Genomic DNA, 21,117 nt, shown 5'->3' with positions numbered 1-21,117 from the left:
TATGTACATTTTGGTCGGTGTAAAACTTAACACTCTAACGTGCTGGTCTTTCAAATGCTGAATACATTCATACTATTTCATATTATAACATATTACATACACATTATTTTCAGCCTGCATATTAATATATTGTTGCCGTTGTACATGCATGTAGCACCCATCTATTTATATGTAGCTGCCAACATTTTGAATTTAAATGCATGCCTTCAATTTAAACACAATGTCTATTAGAAACACTGTGTTAACTACTTGAATTATTCAGTTGTGAGGTATTTTTGAAATATGTTGTTGTGGTGTCATTGTGTTATTTTATGCGGTTTTTTTATCCTCTTATGAAGAGGGTTTGCAAGTGGGTTTTAAATGCGTAGCCTGTTGCACCTTCCAATTTAAGATAGTTTGAAGAAATGATAAACACATTGTTTATACAAAAATTTTAACAGTTCATATAACCGATAAATATATTAGAAAGTTGAAGTGATCAATCTAAATGGCAATGTAATTTTGTTGTTGTAATAATTATTTATTTTGTTTATTATTTTAGCATAATTGTTCTTTTAGCATACTTGATGTTTTGTCCGGTTGAGATTGTGGGTTTCTTTTCCGGGTGAGTCGGTCAACTTTTTTCAAGTGTAAATCAGGTTTCCTTCGAGTGGTATTAACTGCAATGATAGTTTTATTCGTCACTGAATACGATATCTATTCTTAGCAAAAACTACGCACAATTTCCTTGAATTTCACTAGAAATTCAGCGTTTTACATCATTTTTTTAGAGAAACATTTGAAACGTTAAAAGTTGAAAAGAAAAACGAGTAAAGGGGACCTAAAATTTGGCAAAATCCATCAAAGGTGTTCTTTGCTTAACATTCGATTCTTAAACATTTGTAAATTTGTATACGCATAATTTTAGATGATTGATTGTTGATTGTTTAAGGTGCAGTGGCAAACAGTCAATGCATTTTCAGAACAAAAACAATTCTTTAAAAATACAATAGGTAGATATTTTAATAGAGGTTGTTCGGGATGAGGGCTAGTAAATCTATATGCCACTAAAATAATAAGGGTATATTGGTTAGGATTTGAAATTTTGCCCTAAAACAGGCCACAAACAGACCCTCCCCCAAGAGTTTTTGCAAAGTTCGTAACTTGCAGAGAGCGTGACACCATCCATATACGCCAATTTCTTTTTTTTTAAATTTTTTATTGATCTTTTTGGTGTTCAAACTACAGTGCATACATACATTTTTACAAGACATAAGTAAATGACATGACATGTATGGCATTGTTATACTATTGACATTATGCAAATAAGACATAGTAAAAATTTACAAGTTAGTGGTATGAATACTCAGTATATGATACGTCTTAAGAATACTTTTGAATACATTATACTATATCCATATTAAAAAATAAATTTAATTAAATAGCTGTCATAAATCCCCCCCCCCCCCCCCATCTGTTGACAAATGACCCGTGTTTGTCTTTAGAAATATATAAATATTCTAATATCTCCAGACGTCTTTTCAAAAATGTACGAAAAGCTTGCACAGATATGAACAATCTGTCTAGTTGTGTGTTCTTTACATAATAAATGAAATATTTTGCCTGTAGAATGCAATAATTTAAAACTAAGTTATCAGAATTCAATACATCAAAAATGACACTGTCTTTATTCAAAAATAGTTTTACTCCAAAAACTGAATACCACCAATTTGAAAAATCTCTCCAAAATTGTTTTATTTCTGTTCATTCAAAAAAATTATGCTCTATAGTTTCTATTTCTTTACAACTGGCACATTCATTAGTTAAGGAAAGTTTATATTTTTTTAAGAAGATAATTATGTGAGACTATTCTGTGTAGTAGTTTATATTGAAAAGCTTGTAGTTTGCTTTCTATAGTATATTTGAAAGCTAATGAATAAATATTTTTCCATTGTTCGTCACTAGTTTCTATATTAAAACTTTCTTCCCATCTTTGTTGTGAAAGAGGAGAAACACTTCCCCGATCGATAAAAAGTGAATATACATCTTTAGCAAATAATTTACTGATAGGCATTTTTTTATTCTCATGCTCAAAAACGAATCCAAATGAGTTGCTGTTAGGTGACATGTGTTGTTGTAAAAACAAATCTTTCCAGTCACGTGGTATAGCAAGCTTAATAGATAGAATGTCTACAAAAGTGACATGCAGTATATATTTTTTGTTAATAGCATTATGAGACAAAATTCGCCTTTATCATCTACAATATCATTGATGAACCTTATGCCTTTCATGTACCAAGATCTGTAAAAAAAATACTCTTTTGATCAATTTTGATAAACGGATTGAACCAAATAAATTATTTTCTAACATGAAATGCATTTAATGGGATGAAAATACCCTTGAAACGTTTCCAAGCAGATAGCACTTATATATAAAAAAGAGGTGCTTTTAAATTCAAAAACTCAAATTCACATCTGCTCATAAATAAGTCCTCTAAATCAAAAAGGGAGAAAAATGCTTTGGAAACATGTTTCCATTTGGAGTCATGTTCTTACAGAAATCTTTTTTACCCACATAATACGAAAGGATAACAGCTGTACTTCAAAATTTGGAGCTTTCAGTCCCCCCTCGCTAAGAGACTTTTGAATAACTTCCGATTTAACTTTCGGAGTACTACCATTCCATAAAAAAACTATTAATATCACGTTGTATTTTAATTACATAAGATGTTGGTACATGTGTAGATGAAATGACATAAATAAGCTTCGATATTGCAAGTGATTTAAGAATTACAATTGTCCCGATCAAGAAAAGGTTTCTGATCCTCCATAGTTTAATTATTGATTCCATTTTTTCTATGCATGTATCTAAATTAGAACAAACCATTTCTTCAAAAGCATTAAATTTTAAACCGCAGGTTTTAAAACCATCTGTCCATTTAATAGGAAGGTAACCTTCTTTGTTAAATTTATTTCTTCCAATCCATGTTGCTTCGGTTTTAGAAAAATTTACTTTTAATCCTGAACACTTCTCAAAATCGTTAAAGGAATCTAATAAAATTTGCGCGGAAAATACATCTTTCAAAAAGGAAGTGGTATCATCAGCCAACTGTGAAATTTTGATTTCAGTATCCCCAATTTTTATACCAGATATCTGATTGTTCTTACGAATACTTATCGCCAGCAGTTCAACGGCCAAAATAAATAAAAAAGGAGACAAAGGACACCCTTGTCGAACACCTCTCTCAATTGTGAATGGACTAGAACTAAATCCATTATTAACGACAAGACTAGATATATTTGAGTATAAAGTTGAGACCCATTTCCGAAAATTGCTACCAAAATTAAAAGAAACCTATGCTTTTTGAATAAATTTCCATTCTAGCGTATCAAACGCCTTTTCGAAATCGACTAGTAATATAAGCCCTGGATAATTCTTTAAAGTAGTTAACAATATAATATCAGCAATGAGTCGATAGATTTTCACCAATGTATCTACCAGCCACATATCCCGTTTGGTCCGGATCTATAAGCTTTGGAAGAAATAATTTCATTCTTTCCGCAATAACTTTGGCTAATAATTTATAATCAAAATTTAAGATAGAGATTTCTTCTTGACTGGATACAAACTGTTTTAATTTAGCAGATTTAAACATTGTAATTGGGGCTTATAAAGTAATTTATTAAGTATATTATAATATTTGTTTGGCATTCTGAACTACAATGTACATGTTATGAAGCGTTAATATTGTTGTTTTTTTCATATAGAAAAGCTTGGATTTAAAATTAGTTATACCGCTAGGATTTGTGTCAGTGTACTAATATCACCCTTCCGCTTCCGGCAACGTGGTGATCTTACACTTACACTCCATTTCGATTGTAATACTTCATAGTTATTTCTGATACAAGTGTAATTTGAATAGATCTATTGTAACGAATAACAATAGATTTTGACCACATGGTGTGACGAAATCCTTAGTTCTACAATGGCAGTGACTATGTACAGAATTTTTATTTGAATTGAACATTAAAACATATAGTTTACAACTGGTTAAGTCTTAATTATACAATAAATATAAATGTTTGGATTGATGAAGACTAATTAATTATAGCTGACAGGGAAGGATGCAGCCATTTGAAAAAAAAAGATGTACCAAAAACCAGGATTAAAAGGGGGTTCCAGTCTTACGTCTCTATTCTTAAAGCATTGATTGTAAAAGAAAAGGTAGAGTTCCAAACCCAATAATTTCCTCCCTTTGCATGGCCCGATAGAAGGAGGGTCCCTTAATATGAAATCTGTATCGTTGTATGTTAAACGTGTCCGGTGGTCGTGGTCGGGAGAGGGAGGCTTTTTTTTTTATATAAAACCTTAAAATAGAAAATACATTTATGATTATCTTCTTTAAGCTGATACAGGTAAGTACTTTGTGTTTTATAAATATTGCCTTTTTCTTAAGTCTCTCCTACCAAATCTAACGCTAGACTCAAAATGTCGTCTGTGTAATACCCGTCCATATATACAACTACATACAGGAACATGATGGATTTATTAACGGGAATATACAAAACTTTGTTATTTGTAAAATTTTCTTACTTGTTGAAATCAGGTAACTAGTGAGGTTTTATCTAAAATAAAAAAAAAAACAATGTAATAATCATATTTTGATATTGTCAATAAAAATGATATTCGTTCTTTTTCATTTTAAATTCAATGTAAATTAATATAGGGTTAAGCATCGGGTGTAAGTTAGATTTACATCCCAACTCCATTGTTCTACTAGGGGTAATCTTAATCGGATATATAACAACTATGGAATCACCCTACTTTGAGTTTCTTTTCTCTGCATGCTTTTGTATTGTTCCATAACATGTTGGCGGGAATATCGACAAAAAATAAACTTTCAAAATGATTATGCGGAATAAAGACTAACTTTTAAAATCTATGTAGAAATAATCCACTAAATTTCAATTGAAAACTGAATGCTTCTTTTTGTAAATTCATTCGGGTGTAAAAGCGTTGACCGAAGTACATTTTGTATAAAGCGCGAGCGCTTCATTCTTAAAATGTACGCACGGTTAACGCTTTTTACAACCCTATGCAATTACTTAAAGAAGCATTCAATACTTATAATAGATAAAGGAAGCTGTGGTATGAGTGCCAATGAGACAACTCTTCATCCGAGAAATAATTTATAAAAGTAAACCATTATAGGTCAAGGTACGGCCTACAACACGGAGCCTTGGCTCACACCGAACAGCAAGCTATAATAGGCCCAAAAAAATACTAGTGTAAAACCATTCAAACGAAAAACCAACGGTCTTATCTATATAAAAATGGGAAACGAGAAACACGTATGAACTACTTAAACAGACGACAACCAATGTACATCAAATTCCTGAATTAGGACAGGTGCAAACATTTGCATATTTTTCGCTTTGGTCATGAAAAAACACGATTACTATCAAGTTTTTCTTTTATTTACCTGTGAGCTCTGGAATTATGTGTTTATACGAGGGATCGAACTCAAGACCTTAGGCATATGATACCTCTACACCAGGTCGGCTGAATACTTAATATCAATTTTACATATTTAAATATTGTATCCGGAACTCGTACATAGTATATACAAAATATAGTAAATAGTTATCAAAGGTACCAGGATTATAATCTATTACACCATACACGCGTTTCGTCTACATAAGACTCATCTGTGACGCTCAGATCGAAATAGTTGCAAAGCCAAACAAGTAAAAAGTTGAAGAGCATTGAGGACCCAAAATATCAAAAAGTGGTGCCAAATACGACTAAGCTAATCTTTTCCTGGGATAAGAAAATCCCTAGTTTTCCAAAAAAAAAAATCATAGTTTTGTAACAGGAAATTTATAAAATGACCATATAATTGATATACATGTCAACACCGTGCTGACTACTGGGATGGTGATACTCTCGGGGATTAAACGTCCACCAGCAGTGGCATAGACCCAGTGATATAACAGTAATATATAAAGTCTGTTATAGTTATTGAATGGCATTCTAAGCTAGGTGTTATGAAGTTTATATGTTTTTTTCGTAAAGTCTAGAACAGCTGAGATGTAAAATAGTTATCCCCTTCGGATTTGGCGTGTTAGTGTAAGATCAATCTCTGGCCTCCTTTGGTTATACTTTTTGTACCTTTTAGTGCAAAAAAAAAAAAACTGGTACCTTTAGTGTTATTATACTAATACACCGCGTCATCATGGGATTACTATTACATATACTACGGGATACGGCGTGTCGGGTATTCTTTATATTCAGATACACCTATCTCTCAGTGTATAACTATTACTGTAATATGCCGGACGTCGACGTTTTAGAACTCACAACGGACGAGGAGATTGAAATTGTCAGCAACGTCAATAAGTTAGAAGGGATCAACTTTTCAAGTTCTTCATTAGACGATTTAACTCTTACACAAAACACCGAAAACATGGAAAACAAATATTTTGTTTTCCAGAAAATGGAGAATTTATCAATAAGTCAAACTATAAAAGCATGTATGTGTCTAAAAGATTAGTTATTAATATAAAAAGGAGTCTTGATTTTGAGCTCATTATTTTATTGCGATGACGCTAACGAAAAAAGTGTGTTTTCTGGTTTCAGAGCCCCCTTTTGAAGTAAGAGTCGTGAATATGACCAAAGAAAATAGAATTGTTGGAAAGGAAAATGAAAACCTTACATTAGCATGTTATACCTTAGGAGGCATTCTTCGTGGTAAAACAATTTGGTATTATGGAAAGAAGAAGCTAACGATGAATAAGGATGACAGCGAGTGGGCTTATTATTCGTTTACATTAAACAAAAATGACAATGAACAAATATATACATGCATTGCGGGACATGACATGTTAAGAACTTCATTAGAGCAATCCATAAAACTGGATATTCTATGTAAGTATTGGGCTCTTATATAACCCGTCTATAGAACCATTATAACGAGTAAATAGTTAACTCCGAGGAAAACTCAAAACAGAAAGTATATAAACAAATGGCAAAAACAAAAGCTCAAACTTGGTACAGGCATGTTCTTATGCAGAAAATGGTGGATTGAACCTGGGGCCTGTTATCGAAGCTCTCGTAGAATAAGGACACATCTTAGTCCTAAGTGGGTTTATCAAACATGTCGTAACTTAGGAAAATCCTAGGAATTGTCCTAATTTTATGATACCAATTGTCTTAAGATGGTCTTATGATGATCCTAACTTTAGGATACATTTAGGATTAAAAAAAAATTGTAAACATGATGGCCTGTACTGGTTGCATTTACTTTGGGGTTTTTAATGATATGGCGGAAAGGAAAAGGGGCTAGGCTAAAACATTGTGCCCTTTATTCTTTTTTTTTGTTATCTTAGTCCTTCCTTTTAATTTTGTGTCACTCTATTCGGTAAGATTTCATCATTACCCCCCCCCCCCCCTCCTGAAAATGAAAACCAATCAAATGGGAGTTCGTCAATGCATATTAAATCCCGATCTCTCTGTTTGGGACCATTGGTTGGAACATTTGACAATTTACCAAAAAAGCAAAGTTTTACTCTTCTCCACGTCGCCACGGGAGAGTCTGTTGTTTTGCATCGGAAAAAAATCTAAAACAATGACATTTCGAATTAAGCTCACTCAAGAATATAATGATTTACTGATTAAATATTTAATTTTAACTATATACAATTAGTTTGTTCAATTCTAATATAAATCAATTGTTACATTTTTTTGTCTTTTGATTTGTTTCATACAGTTTAATTGTACAATTATAATATGAAAATTATTTATTACCTTGAATTTAAAACTAATAATTATTTTCTAATTATTAATCTTTTTTTGAATCATGGTTAAATTTGAGACAATATTTTCACTTTTTTTGGCTATATTTTCTTATACGCCAATACTTAAGACAGCGGTTAGATCATCCTACCTAGAATTATCCTAAGATAAATTCCAGATACATGCTGAGACATATCGTAATTCTGTCCTGACTTTATCTTATTTTCTGTCCTTAGAAATTCTTAGGACCGATCTTAGGAGAGTTTCGATAAACAGGCCCCTGGTTTAATAGCTAGCTAAACCTGTTACTTGTATGATATCCGCATCATATTTCATTATATTGACAACGATATGTGAACAAAACAAAGAGACATAACTGGAAAAATGCAAAGAAATAGGTACATAAAGGCAACAGTAGTATACCGCTGTTCAAAACTCATAAATCCATGGACAAAAAACAAAATCGGGGTAACAAACTAAAACTGCGGGAGAGGAGAACAACGACACAACATTAAAATGTAACACACACAGAAACGGACAAAGCATTAGACAAAATCCTATGAGGAATAACAAATATAACATCAAAACCAAATACATGAATTTGGGATAAATAAGTACCGTGACACGTCTTATAGTAATGTGAATTCACACTCAAAAATAAGAGAAAACAAACGACACAACGGAAACACAACGTTAAAATGTAACACACACAGAAACGAACTATAATATAACAATGGCCATATTCCTGGCTTGGTACAGAACATTTTTAAAGTAAAAAATGGTGGGTTCAACCTGGTTTTGTGGCATGCCAAACTTCCCTCTTTTATGGCCATGTGAAATATAACATTAAAATGACAACACAACATTACAGGACTACAATATAAAACAGTCATCACACTTGTCATAATCTTAATCACCATAAAACAAACAAATACATAAAAAAAGAAGCACAAAAAGGCATATACACAAAGCACATAAGCAAAAATGAAAGACAAGAACACAAAACTTCACCATAGCATAATAACACAATGATGAGATGTACAAGTACAGAGCCACATCATATGTATCAATGAAACACAAAAAGGCGTATAGACAAAGATCAAGATTAGTCAGATTATAATAGCATGCTACAACTTAAAATAATATAAAATTAATGCTATATTTGAATATAAAGAGATGTGGCATGATTACCAATTGCCCACTTCCACCAAAATCAAGGACAGAAATCATACGATTTAAACCAATACCGTATATATAGTATAGAAAGCTATTGAAGGCTAAGCAGGATATGAGAAACTCAAGCAATTATAAAGAGAAATTATTTCCATGTAAGTAAAAAAAAATCAAAGTTCTTCGCAATGATTTGTTATTCACGATAATAGTGCATAGATTTGATGAGTTTATGAACAAGGATTTGTGTTACCAATGTGAACAATGAAATTTATATAACATTTACAGTGGCAAGGAAAAGTGTCACTCTATCTATAAGTATGTGACTGAAGGTAGCACCTGGTGATTAATAATCAGCACTGCCAATAATTTTTCTTCGTTTAGTTTTGAACCTTTTGTTTTGCCGTGAAATTATATTTTCTAAAATACCCATAAAAGTTAATTATGACGTTTCTGAATTCTATCCTGATTTCGTAAGATTAGCAGAAACATGTAGGAAATAGAAAAATGAATTTACACAAATAACTAAGAAAAACGAACAGATTAAACTGGAAGAAATATCATTGTGGTCAGGATGTTCATTTATTCATGTGTATATTAAATGAGGATACAGAGTGAAATTTAAAACTCTAGAATGCAAATAAAAAAAGAAAAACTCAATGCAAAGTTTTAGAAAAAAACCTTGTTGAATATGAAAACAAATTGAGTCTAAGACCTAAAAGAGGGACGAAAGATGCCAGAGGGACAGTCAAACTCCATAGATTGAAAATAAACTGACAATGCCATGGCTAAAAATAAAAAGACAAACAGACAAATAATAGTACAGAAGATACAACATATTAAAAAACTAAACTACGCAACACGAACCCAACCAATAACTGGGGGTGATCTCAGGTGCTCCTAAAGGGTAGGCAGATTCTGCTCCATATATGGCACCCGTCGTCGTGTTGCATACGTTATTACAAATCCGGTAAATAGTCTATTTAAGTAGGTCACATTCGTCAAAAGGGAAGGGTTTTGTAGTTAGGAATTATTTTAGTATCCATATCTGATTCACGCCACCTTTAGCATAGGCAGTTTCACAATAACTGTGGGGCCCGGCTTGATTTCTGATAAAATAGATGTTAATAATTTAGAAAGAGGTTTCGTGGACCATTTAGAAGACCCAGCAATATACCGTTATCTGTAAGGACACTTATGAAGTTTATATATTCAATACAGTAATGGAATACCCAGTTCTTCGTCTTTGGTTTAAATTCCAAAGGAACATAGAACAGACCTATGATTATCCAGGCTGTCCTCTTTGGAAAGTGTCGTGAGGGTATATGTTGAGTTTTTCCTAACTTTTCCTTTGCAAAATCACAAATGCGAAAAAAATACTTTTTATAGGAATTGTTTACATTAAATACAATGATAATGCGTCTTTGCTACGAAATCATAGACATGTTATCGGTTCAACATTTTATAATATTGACCGTTAAACTTGTTAAGTGTCTATTTCTATTTCATACTCTGAATTATCATCATGACTTACAATTTTTAGATCATCCGCGTGTTGAATGTTTGTGGCCGAAAGAACCCGTTTCAGTGGGGCACGACGTAAATGTGTCATGCTCATATTATAGCAACCCGTTAGATGCTGGAATATTATGGACAAAAAATTGTCAAAATATCGGTTTTAATTATTCCATTGTTACAAAAATTGCGGTGGGCAATGACAGAAACAGGACAAAAATAGAAGATATGACAAAAGAGGATCATGGTGTAACTGCTATTATGATTACAAATGTGAACAGATCAGATGCAGGAGCATACACATGTAGTGTAACTAATACTGAGGGATCAGCAAGTGAAACGATATATCTAGCTGTACAAGGTAACCGTTATTATGTATTTTGCTGGAGGATGGTAATCAGTTTCTTTTTTAACTACATTTGTTAATAAAACAATTACAACATATATTTGAAAGCATTTAATTTATGTATTTTTCGTTTTCGAGAAGTTAAAGGCAATAACTTTCAAACGCAATTAGGAATTGGTAAACCGTTATGGAATATCAAATTAATTTATTGTTATGGAATATCTGTTTAACAGATGACGAGTTATGTTCAAATCAGCATTACCACAATTCTGTTCTCCTTTCATCAAATGTGATATTAATGGTAATTTATGCGCTGGAGAATCGTTTTTCCCTTCGGGAGCTCATTTTTTCAAAATGTACGGGATTCGAATTGTTAAGTCTTTACTTTATCCTTGAAGTTTATTTGTATTTTGATCGTTTTTCGTGAATTTGTGTTGTTTTTGTTTGACATGGAAATTTCAGATTTTCTTCGACAAATATGTTTGCATTTCCTTTGAGTATCTTTTGTTATTTTCGTCTAGTACTAAAGTTCAATCGAAATGTATATGTTCTAACTGTGAGCTACAAGTTTTCACAATCGTTAACAGTAAATCTGTACTAAGTGTTACTTAATGAAACAAGAATATATTGGCCTTGTATTTTATACGATGCTTGTTTTTATTATTAAATGCTTGAACATAATACCACAGTTTATTTAACAACAAAACGATACATTGATTTATTTCAAAGGATCTAGTGTACAATATGATTAATAGTTATCAAATGTACAAGGCTTATAACTTGATACGCCAGACGAGCGTTTCGTATACGTAAGACTCATTCATCACTGACGCTCAGATCAAAATTGTTATAATGAAATAAAGAAATAAATTGATAAAATAATACCACTGTTACAAATTCTGAGTTTTGCTGTAAATGATTATGTTGATGATCAATTTACATTTGAAATGCTCTAATATCTTCATTTTACTTTTGACATCACATATGATATACACTTACAGATAACGGCGGCGAAACCATTACAGATTCAGTACCACCGCATTCAGGAATTTCTGTAAAAGGTATATTTTGTTCTTTAAAGAAGCACCAAGTATTCAAACTTTCCTATAACTAAAAATGTTACCATATTGCTTTCATTTGTTATTGATTTACGCGTTCCTGTTTAGGATTAAATCGGAAATGCACGTTGTTTTGTTTTGTTTCATTGTAATTTTAGTTCCCTTCTAATAGATATAGGAAGATGTGGTATCAGTGCCAATGAGACAACTCTCATGATGATCCAAGTAATAATTTATAAAAGTCAACCATTATAGGTCAAGGTACGGCCTTCTATGTCCGATATATTTTCAAACAATTCGGTTTTATCATGAAATTATAACTATAATACAATAAGTATCTCATTTAAAAATACGTTGCAACAGTTCAAACATTCACATATAAATGCACTGCTGACGAGACTACAAATTAAAATACACAATATTTAACAAAATTACAAAGACACTTTATAAAAGATCTTTTATATTCATATCGTTAACTCGTGGGTGAAAGAAAATTGAACTAAAAAATCGTTCTTTTATAGGATTTTTAGCGAAAGAACAAATACTCTATGGTGTGTTCATTGTGCTATTTGTTTTAGTTTTGATCATAATATCCCTTGTTGCTCATGTTTATATCTGGAATAGATGCAAACAAACTAATTATACAGTTCCCCAGAGAGAAGTTGTAAGACACTCACCTATAGAAATCGAAATGCTAGAAGTATCTAATAACGAAGAAGATGTACACGAAGAACCAAGAAATCTACCTTTATTGTCCGAAATTCTACCAGATTTACAGAATACAGCTTCCGGTGACAGCCAAAGTGATTTGAGCAAAACAAATACTAGCCAGTCGTCTTCTTTACACTCTAACAGATCTCAAAATGAAGAAGATTATTTATATCTGTATCATGGTTTTGTTCATAGTGGACTGGATGTGCATGAATACGCTACCGTAGATGTACAGGAAAGCACGGAATATGAGGAAATAACTAATACTCTTTAAGCCAATGAAGACTTTACGAAATTTAACAAATAGTTAAAGCAACTCTGGTTGAATGGGACAATAAGAAAGTTATATAACTACTAATGTGTTCTGTAAACATACTAAGATATTACGGATTTTACATTATTAGAGGGTCTTTAGAGAGAGGACCATTAGTATTATTCCGATTTATCATATACTTAGCATTGATATGAGTATACAAGCTATAATTTTCCAAACCGGGCTGATAACCCATATCAGCTGCATCTCGTGCACAAAACCCATAACAGTGCCTCTCGTGCAAGTTACCTCCGGTGCTTCCGGTATCGGCTGTTTACTTTTCCATTGTGACGTCAGATAATTTTTATGACGATGTCAAAATTTACGGGATCTTTAGTACTTGATAACAAATGCCTTTGACAATTATGAATCATTTTATAGAAGTACTACACCAAACATGGAGTAATAATGATCATAAAACTCTTCCATATTTTCAATGTTTCAAAACGCTTCTATAGGAAATGTTACCATCAATATATATGAAGGTAGTGATGCTGTTGTTGGACAATTATAATATATTTGATTCATAATTTAACTTCTTTGTAAAGTTTTTTGACTGTTTTAGTAATTGCATTTGTTTATTTGCCTTACATAAACTATTGTCGGAAGTATATGATAAAGCGATTAATACATGGCCTTTTTCATATCAGCCTTGGTATCATCCCTCGACCCATACCAGCACCTCAACTCCGTCTCGGGCTGATATGGGGGTCTCGGGATGATACCCAGGCTGATATGGAAAAGGCCATGTATTAATCTCTATTTATTTACTCATAAACCAGATATTCATAAAAAAAAACATACTCAAGGCAGAATCAGAGGAATGTGTATGCTGAAAAATGCAAAATATGTCTTTTTGTGTAAAGGGGAAAAGTTGATGAAAGGAACAATCAAATTAGATAACGGCTATGTTTCGAAATAAATAAAACATAATTGTCTGTTAAAGTTGTTTTTGAATCATCTGTTTTATGTGTCTGTTTGTAATGATTTCCTTATTCACAACCTTTCACGTATTTCCATATTCTACTACTATTATTTTTTGTTTCATTCTGATTCTGTATAAATGCATATAACTTATACGTAGCAAAACTTTGAAAGTAGGTATAGAAATTGTATACGGACAAGAAATAAAATCTCCTATAAACAATGGTCTTAGTAAGTTTAATAGGTGGGATTGGTTCATAGACAGAATGTTTTGTTAAACAATTCAACACCAAGTAATACCAATAGAATTAAATCTTCTTAACCTGGGGCACGATATAACTTATCACAAAGTTATAGATTATACAGGAAAAGTTGACGAGTTACTTTCAAGGGTAGACTACACGGCACGCTAAAAAGGGACTTTAGAAACGCCACGATTCAGAAAGCATTGTTTAGTACGAAACTTATTTCCACTTACAAGGACTCTTCTTTAGAGTGACCGTTACGAAGTTCAATAGATAAATAATAACTGAATTTCGAGAACTCATGATAAAAGCCGACAATGACTTTTCTGAAAAAAATACATTCAAACTGCGAGCAAAAGTGGAGAGAAACCTGTACTCATGTTAATAACATCAGAAAAATTTTAAAGCTATGGATGAAGATGACTTGGGGAAAAAACACCAATGAAACGGATATTGAAAACATTAAACAAAAACTGTAATTTTGACGTGAAAAAGGGAGAGAGTAGGAGAAACTGAACTTGTTAAACAAACGACAGAAACCGAGAAATTAAGGAAAATGCATTAAAGAAGTAACCGTCTAAAGAACAATGTAGACAACCACAGATGATCATTCAGAGGAAGAGACCGACAGTATGATTATTGGTATAAAGGTGACAATTTTAAGGAACATTGAAAAGTTTCTTGTTACATGTGGTCGGAATTTTCGTAATAGATATTGAAAGCATTCTCTTATAACATGGATTTATATTATACATGATGACTATATTTAGCCATTTTTTTTTTCTTTTCTGGTTTGTTATTCCACTGTGGATTCATTTTTATTCGTTGGATTCCAAATTTCGTGGGTTTCGTAAAAACAGGTAAACCACATGATTCAATGATCAACTAATACTAATTTTCCATAGGCTTGTATGCATCCTTGGGCAAAACCAATTCCACGAAAATTGGTACCCACGAAAATAAATGAATCCACAGTATTATAAATCTTTGATCGCGTCCGGCTCGGATATTTAATCACTTTAAAATTATTAGAAACCAGATAAGAGATTCTAGATGTGAGAATATAATCAATGTTTTCCTAGAATATTACTATCTCTACATCATATTCTTATTTTAAATGTAATAATTCTGCATTGCTTGTCTCTATTTTTGATATATTTTATAATTACATGAATTGATGAATGAAAAATTATTAAATTCTTGGGTCATAGAATGATGTAGATCAGTAAAACACAAGGTACTCATACATAAGCCAATCTAACCCAAGCTTTGATCTCTTTTTTGTCGGATGACACGTTTTTTTACTCCAACTAACACAGCACAGCACATAGTCATATGCATGTTTCTTATCTCCACTCAGTTGTAAATAAGCGTCAATTTATAATAACTAGCCAAAAGGAAGTAGGAAACACCTCATTCAATACAAGAATTGATTATAACTATTAATTTCCGATGAGATTTTATCGCAATTTGACAAAATACACATTTAAAAATAGAGATTTATATAGAAATAAATTATAACTAACAGAGTCACACTAGCATTCGGCTATTAACTAGAATTTAAAAGCTATTCAACAAATACTTTAATCAGCATATTTATCAAGAATCTTTTTTTCTTCTTAAAAAATTCCGGAAAGTGAAAGTGACAAACACAAAATTACCGGTGATAAAACTTACTCAAACACTGTAACTATTTTTTTTTGTTTTATTAAGTTTTTGCTTACAAATAAACACAACAACACATTAAATAGACTAACTTCAAGACAAATGTCTGCTAACAAAATTAGAAGGTAGGGACAAGAAACGCAAAATTGGAAATTCTATTTTTAAATATTGATACAGCATATGCACATAACATAAAAACGAAAATATATAAAAGCTACAAAAGTCTTAGAAATATGTTAAATTTAAAAAAAAAACCTTTGTTATGTTAAAATGCTAGTTCTAGCGAAAGAACTATATATAAATTCATTCCTAGTCAAAGATTTCAAAATGCAAAGAAAACTTTAAAAAATAACTCCAACGAACTAGCCGATAAAATGATATGCGAATATCTGTTTGATGACGGACGGTCCCGTCATGTCATGTAGTCATTTCAGCGGTTTATTCAACATTGTCATAAAGCACGGACGTTTAGCTAGCCACAAAATAAGTTAAACCGACGATTTTTTCTTAAAATGTCCTGTACCAAGTCAGGAAAATGGAAGTTATTTTCTAATAATTCGTTTCTATGTATGTTGCATTGTTGATTGATTTTTGTTGCTCATCAGTGTTCTGTTGTTTCGTTGTTTTCCTCTTATATATAGTTGATGTGATGCCCTCGGTTTTAGTTTATGATCCAGATTTGTTTTCTTTCAATCGATTTATGACTTTTGAACAGGATATACGACTGTTACCTGTATCTAACGCATACAACTTCATCCGTTTCTTTAAAACGTGTTCTTGACATAAAAACTCTATTTCAAAATAGAATCAGAAAAATGACAATATACAACAATCAAACAATTTATGAATCTCACACAACGGAGATCCTGGATTATCAACACAATAATTTTTCGTGTACACAAAAACGCTGTGGTGTAAGTGTACTCTACACCTAAACTTACCACTTGTACGGACCCATTGATAAAAATCAGGTTTTCACCACATGCAGTCGATAGTCGATGTAGACAATGAATTAAGTTATTTACCTATTGATATGGCAAAAACTCGTTTTTTTTTCGGTACCGATCATTTAGTGTCGTGTGACAAACACAATCATTTTTAATGACATAAAGGATTGTTTTGTTAAATCCATGTTGGAACTACCTAAGCCCACCGCTACACCCTCCCTTTCAAAACATTATAAAATTAATAAAAATGGTAGAGAAAAGATCAAAGTTGATAAGAACTGTTTACAAAACATTAAAGTTAAAGGAAGGCCCATTGTATCTTTATGTAATATCCGCTTAGACAGAATTGCACAATATATTTATTATTTTATCAAACCAGTTGTCATCTAGTTTTATTAACAAACTAGAGAAAATAAGAGCATCTCCTGATCTATAAATGATACTTTTTTTTAGTTTATTTGTCATTCAAAGTATATATAACAATCTACATCATACTGAAAGTATAAGCGCAATCAACAGAGAATACAAGCTAATAAAGCAATGCGAATTTGAAATCCCAGTGTCTTTTAAAAAGGATATGATAGAAAAACTGAATATTGCTCTAGGAAACAATTTAATTGAATCGGAGGATCGACTCGGTGTGGTTACCAATTTCTCATAAATAAGCTGATATTGGAATATATGAGATCGTTGCTGAAAACAAATTCTCACAATGATCCGACAGATTTTTATTATTCAAAACAACTGAACAATCGTTTGCTTGATTTCATCAATTGCAAATAGTATTCACTCATTGTTATAGTTCACACAACAATTTCTAATAATCAATATCAATTTCGGACGTAATATAAAATTTATAGGACATACACTCAATGACATATATATGATGGAAAATAATTTTGAATTCGCAGGAAAACAATGCAGAAAGGAAATCGAAAAATGGGAAGTACAGAATAAATGGCGGAAACAGGAAATCCTTATCCACGATCAACAATAGAATGAATATTTCATGACTGGTATATTGCGGATTTTGTACAGACATCTACACATGACAATGAAGCTACAATTTCTCTTTAATGTTTGTTTTAACAAGTCTATGTGAAGAGTTATGGACGTTTGTTATAAAAAAAAAGGTTTCAAACAACTAAAAAAATATAATTGTCGTTACTATTGAGCACTAATTACCTTTAAACAGAGTTGCTGTATGATTTGGAACTCTATCTTATTCAATCATTTGATTTTATTCAAAGATCTAAATGTGAACAAAAAAAACAGAAAAAGATAAAATTTCATACAGATATATACATTTTGTATAGTCATGAAGTGTCCACCCTTTTCATCTAAAAAAAAACACTTAATAAAGAAAGCAAACGATACAGCACTTACATGTAGCACATATAATATAGGTAAAAATGAAAATTTAAAACAAACTTTTGACTAGCAGCTTCAGTTTTTACCTTTATTTGTGCTATGAATCTCCGTGTTTTTATTGTTACTGTATATAATATTCGATATAAATATCTGTTATTTATCAAAGTTTATGTGATAGTACAGACTTATATAAGTTGCTTTTTTATTGAACATTCAACATGAAAAATTTAATGTAGGTAGGCCAAAAGAGTTTTTGAAAGAGAATTATTATATATTGGATATAACACATCTTCTGTTTGGCTCACCGTTTTTTTGTCCATCAGCTCATAGACATAATTTTGTCGTGTGACCATGACGTCACCAAATGGTTTTTTCATGATTTACTCCTTAAATTACAATGAATGAATGTAATATAATTTTGTCTTTTCAAATAACTATAAAAATGTGATGTACACTTTTAATCAGCCCGTAATGCTGGTCATCCAGTTTGTACCACATTTTTTACAGTTATTGCGTCATAGACAAAAAAAATAGTTCAATGACACACAACATATAAAGTCATTCCTAGAATAGCATAATGCCAAAATAGAATGAGTAATAAGGGTATCAATACTTGTGTTCCTTACATGTTCCAAATTTGTTGTAAAGGATTTTTCTTTATTGTTTTTTGTAATTTATTCAAGGAAATTATCAACATAAACACTTGTAATTTTACTTAAATCATGGGAAACAATTTCAAAATTATGATAATTATTTTTTCAATAGCAAGTGGGCTTTTATCATATTATTGATTTGAAAATTTATTTGCACATTTTTATTAACGTCAAATTTCAAAGGTTGAAATCAAACAGATATAACTCTTAAATAATAAATATAATTAAATAATTAAGCAATCACTTGCCATACCTTTTTCAAACCTTCTATAATTAATGAGCCAAATGCTACCAAACGTCATCTAGATATTTCTTCGAATATGATTTATCAACAATGTTGACCGCTGTCCGACAGAGGGGGGAAATGCATTTTTCGGCTTATATCTATCACATATGGAATTTTGAAAAAATCGGACACCTTATTTTTGAGAAGTTGTCCCCAAATGTAAATACATGTATTTAGTAAATTGTTGGCTTGCACCTTAGAATCAAGCAGTAAGCAACAAGAAAATCACCAAAAACATGGCCAAAATTTCATCTGACTCCTTTTAGAAGTCATCTCCATTTAAAGAGGATTTTTATCCATTTTGATTCTTTTTCCAGTTTTGAACAAACTAAATTAGATAGCGAATAACATTCACAAAAAGAAAGTAAGTTAAAATAGCCGATATGTCTCACTTGTTACAGTATCTATAGCCATTTATTGACTTTTGTATATCAATACACTTCATGATAAATGTATGAACTGTAAGCAGTGAAGTTGATCAGTACAACAATACATACAAAATTTTCAACGAAATATGACCTACAAGCAAGCAAGCTCAACTTGATTGCAATGAATGAAAAAATCAAAAATCTCTTGTTATTAATTCAGTGGTATTACGTTACCAATTTGTAAGTAAAACAAAACATTCCGATGCTAAAATAAGAAAACGTGTCCAGATTGTGTCGATGATAGGAAAATAAAGGATTAAGATAATTGTCTCAATGTTTTTAGGAATATAAAGGTTAGAAATGTTCTGAAACATTACCTTTGGTCTCTGGTTTTCCGCGTACATATCGTATTGTACACGTTAAATGAGAATTTTTGTTTACGAGCCAGCTGTTGCACGCCTACTGTCGCCGAAATTTCCCGATGCATTTTGATGGCCTTGGCCGCTATCTGCTCTTTGGTCTGGTTGTTGTCTCTTTGACACATTCCCCAATTCCATTCTAAATTTTATTAGATGTGATTAGCTTGATTAATGTCCCTTTCATCAATGTTTCAGGGAGGAACGGTGGCAGTAGTCCAGTAAATTTTAATATCAAATGATGCTATTTGTGATTGATTTATTAATCAAATATATCATTAACCTGGTCTCGTGTCAATGTCAATTATCTTTCTCTTAACATACTATGAAATCAATGCCATCACAACTCATTTGACTTAATTTGTCAAACAAACACGTTCCAGCTTGCCGAAAATTGAGCGGCACTGATGTGTCCTGTGTTGAAAAGTACGTTTGTCCAAGAGCTTCATTTAAGCTTTTATCTTAATCGACGTGATAGCTTAGTTCAGAGGATTGGGCAATCGTAAATCAAAGTATAAGAATGGAACTTTTTTACAAACAACAATTAGTTGTTTTAAAATAATCACGCAAGTATCTAAGCACCTCAATGTATAATAAGACTTTCAGTAGAGTAATATTTGAAAATCGCACAAAGCATAAAACCCAGTAATTATACAACTTTCGTCTAAACATGTTTTTCATAATGCTGCCAAAAGCCTTAGCGTAAAAAATAAAGAAGCTTTTCACAACTTCTTTGAATAATCGTTTCAAAGATATTTCAGATTGGACTTCGAAAACATATACTGATGCATACAAAAATAACTCTCCATCGGATACAATACACATTTCATTCTCAAAATGAATAAAAATAATTGTAGTGACCAAAAACCAAAGCAGTCTGTGTACTTCATGTCTTATGTCTCATTGATATATAATGAATAAATAGGTGTACCATCTTATATTTTGCATACGGTCCTTGGTTGCCGGTTGGTGTTAGTACTTTATCTACTGTACCACTGGCTTGTCAAAACTGTGATTGGGAGTTCAACTAATCAGGATTGTCATTTTTCTTTCTAATAAAAGTCTGTTGTTCTAGCACTCCGGTTTCATTCACAAATAAAAACTGACAGCCAAAATATAGCAAATCGATCAACATAGATTAATATTCATCTATCAAGCAGATCAAGGTTGGACAAACAATTATGCAAAGAAAGAATAAAACAGTGTGTTTGCTTGAAGATGTAAAATAGGTAAAGCTGAAAACATGCCGATCCCAAATAAACAATAGAGTAAGAGGGTGAATTTTCATCTTTTGTTACAAAAACGACTAATTAAAGTATTCTGTCAGGTATGTTTGACTTAAAATATTGGCCGAC

Source organism: Mytilus galloprovincialis, chromosome 7 (genome assembly GCF_965363235.1).
Source record: "Mytilus galloprovincialis chromosome 7, xbMytGall1.hap1.1, whole genome shotgun sequence".
In the NCBI taxonomy this organism is placed as follows: Eukaryota; Metazoa; Mollusca; class Bivalvia; order Mytilida; family Mytilidae; genus Mytilus; species Mytilus galloprovincialis.
Note: the sequence above shows the minus strand (reverse complement) of the source record.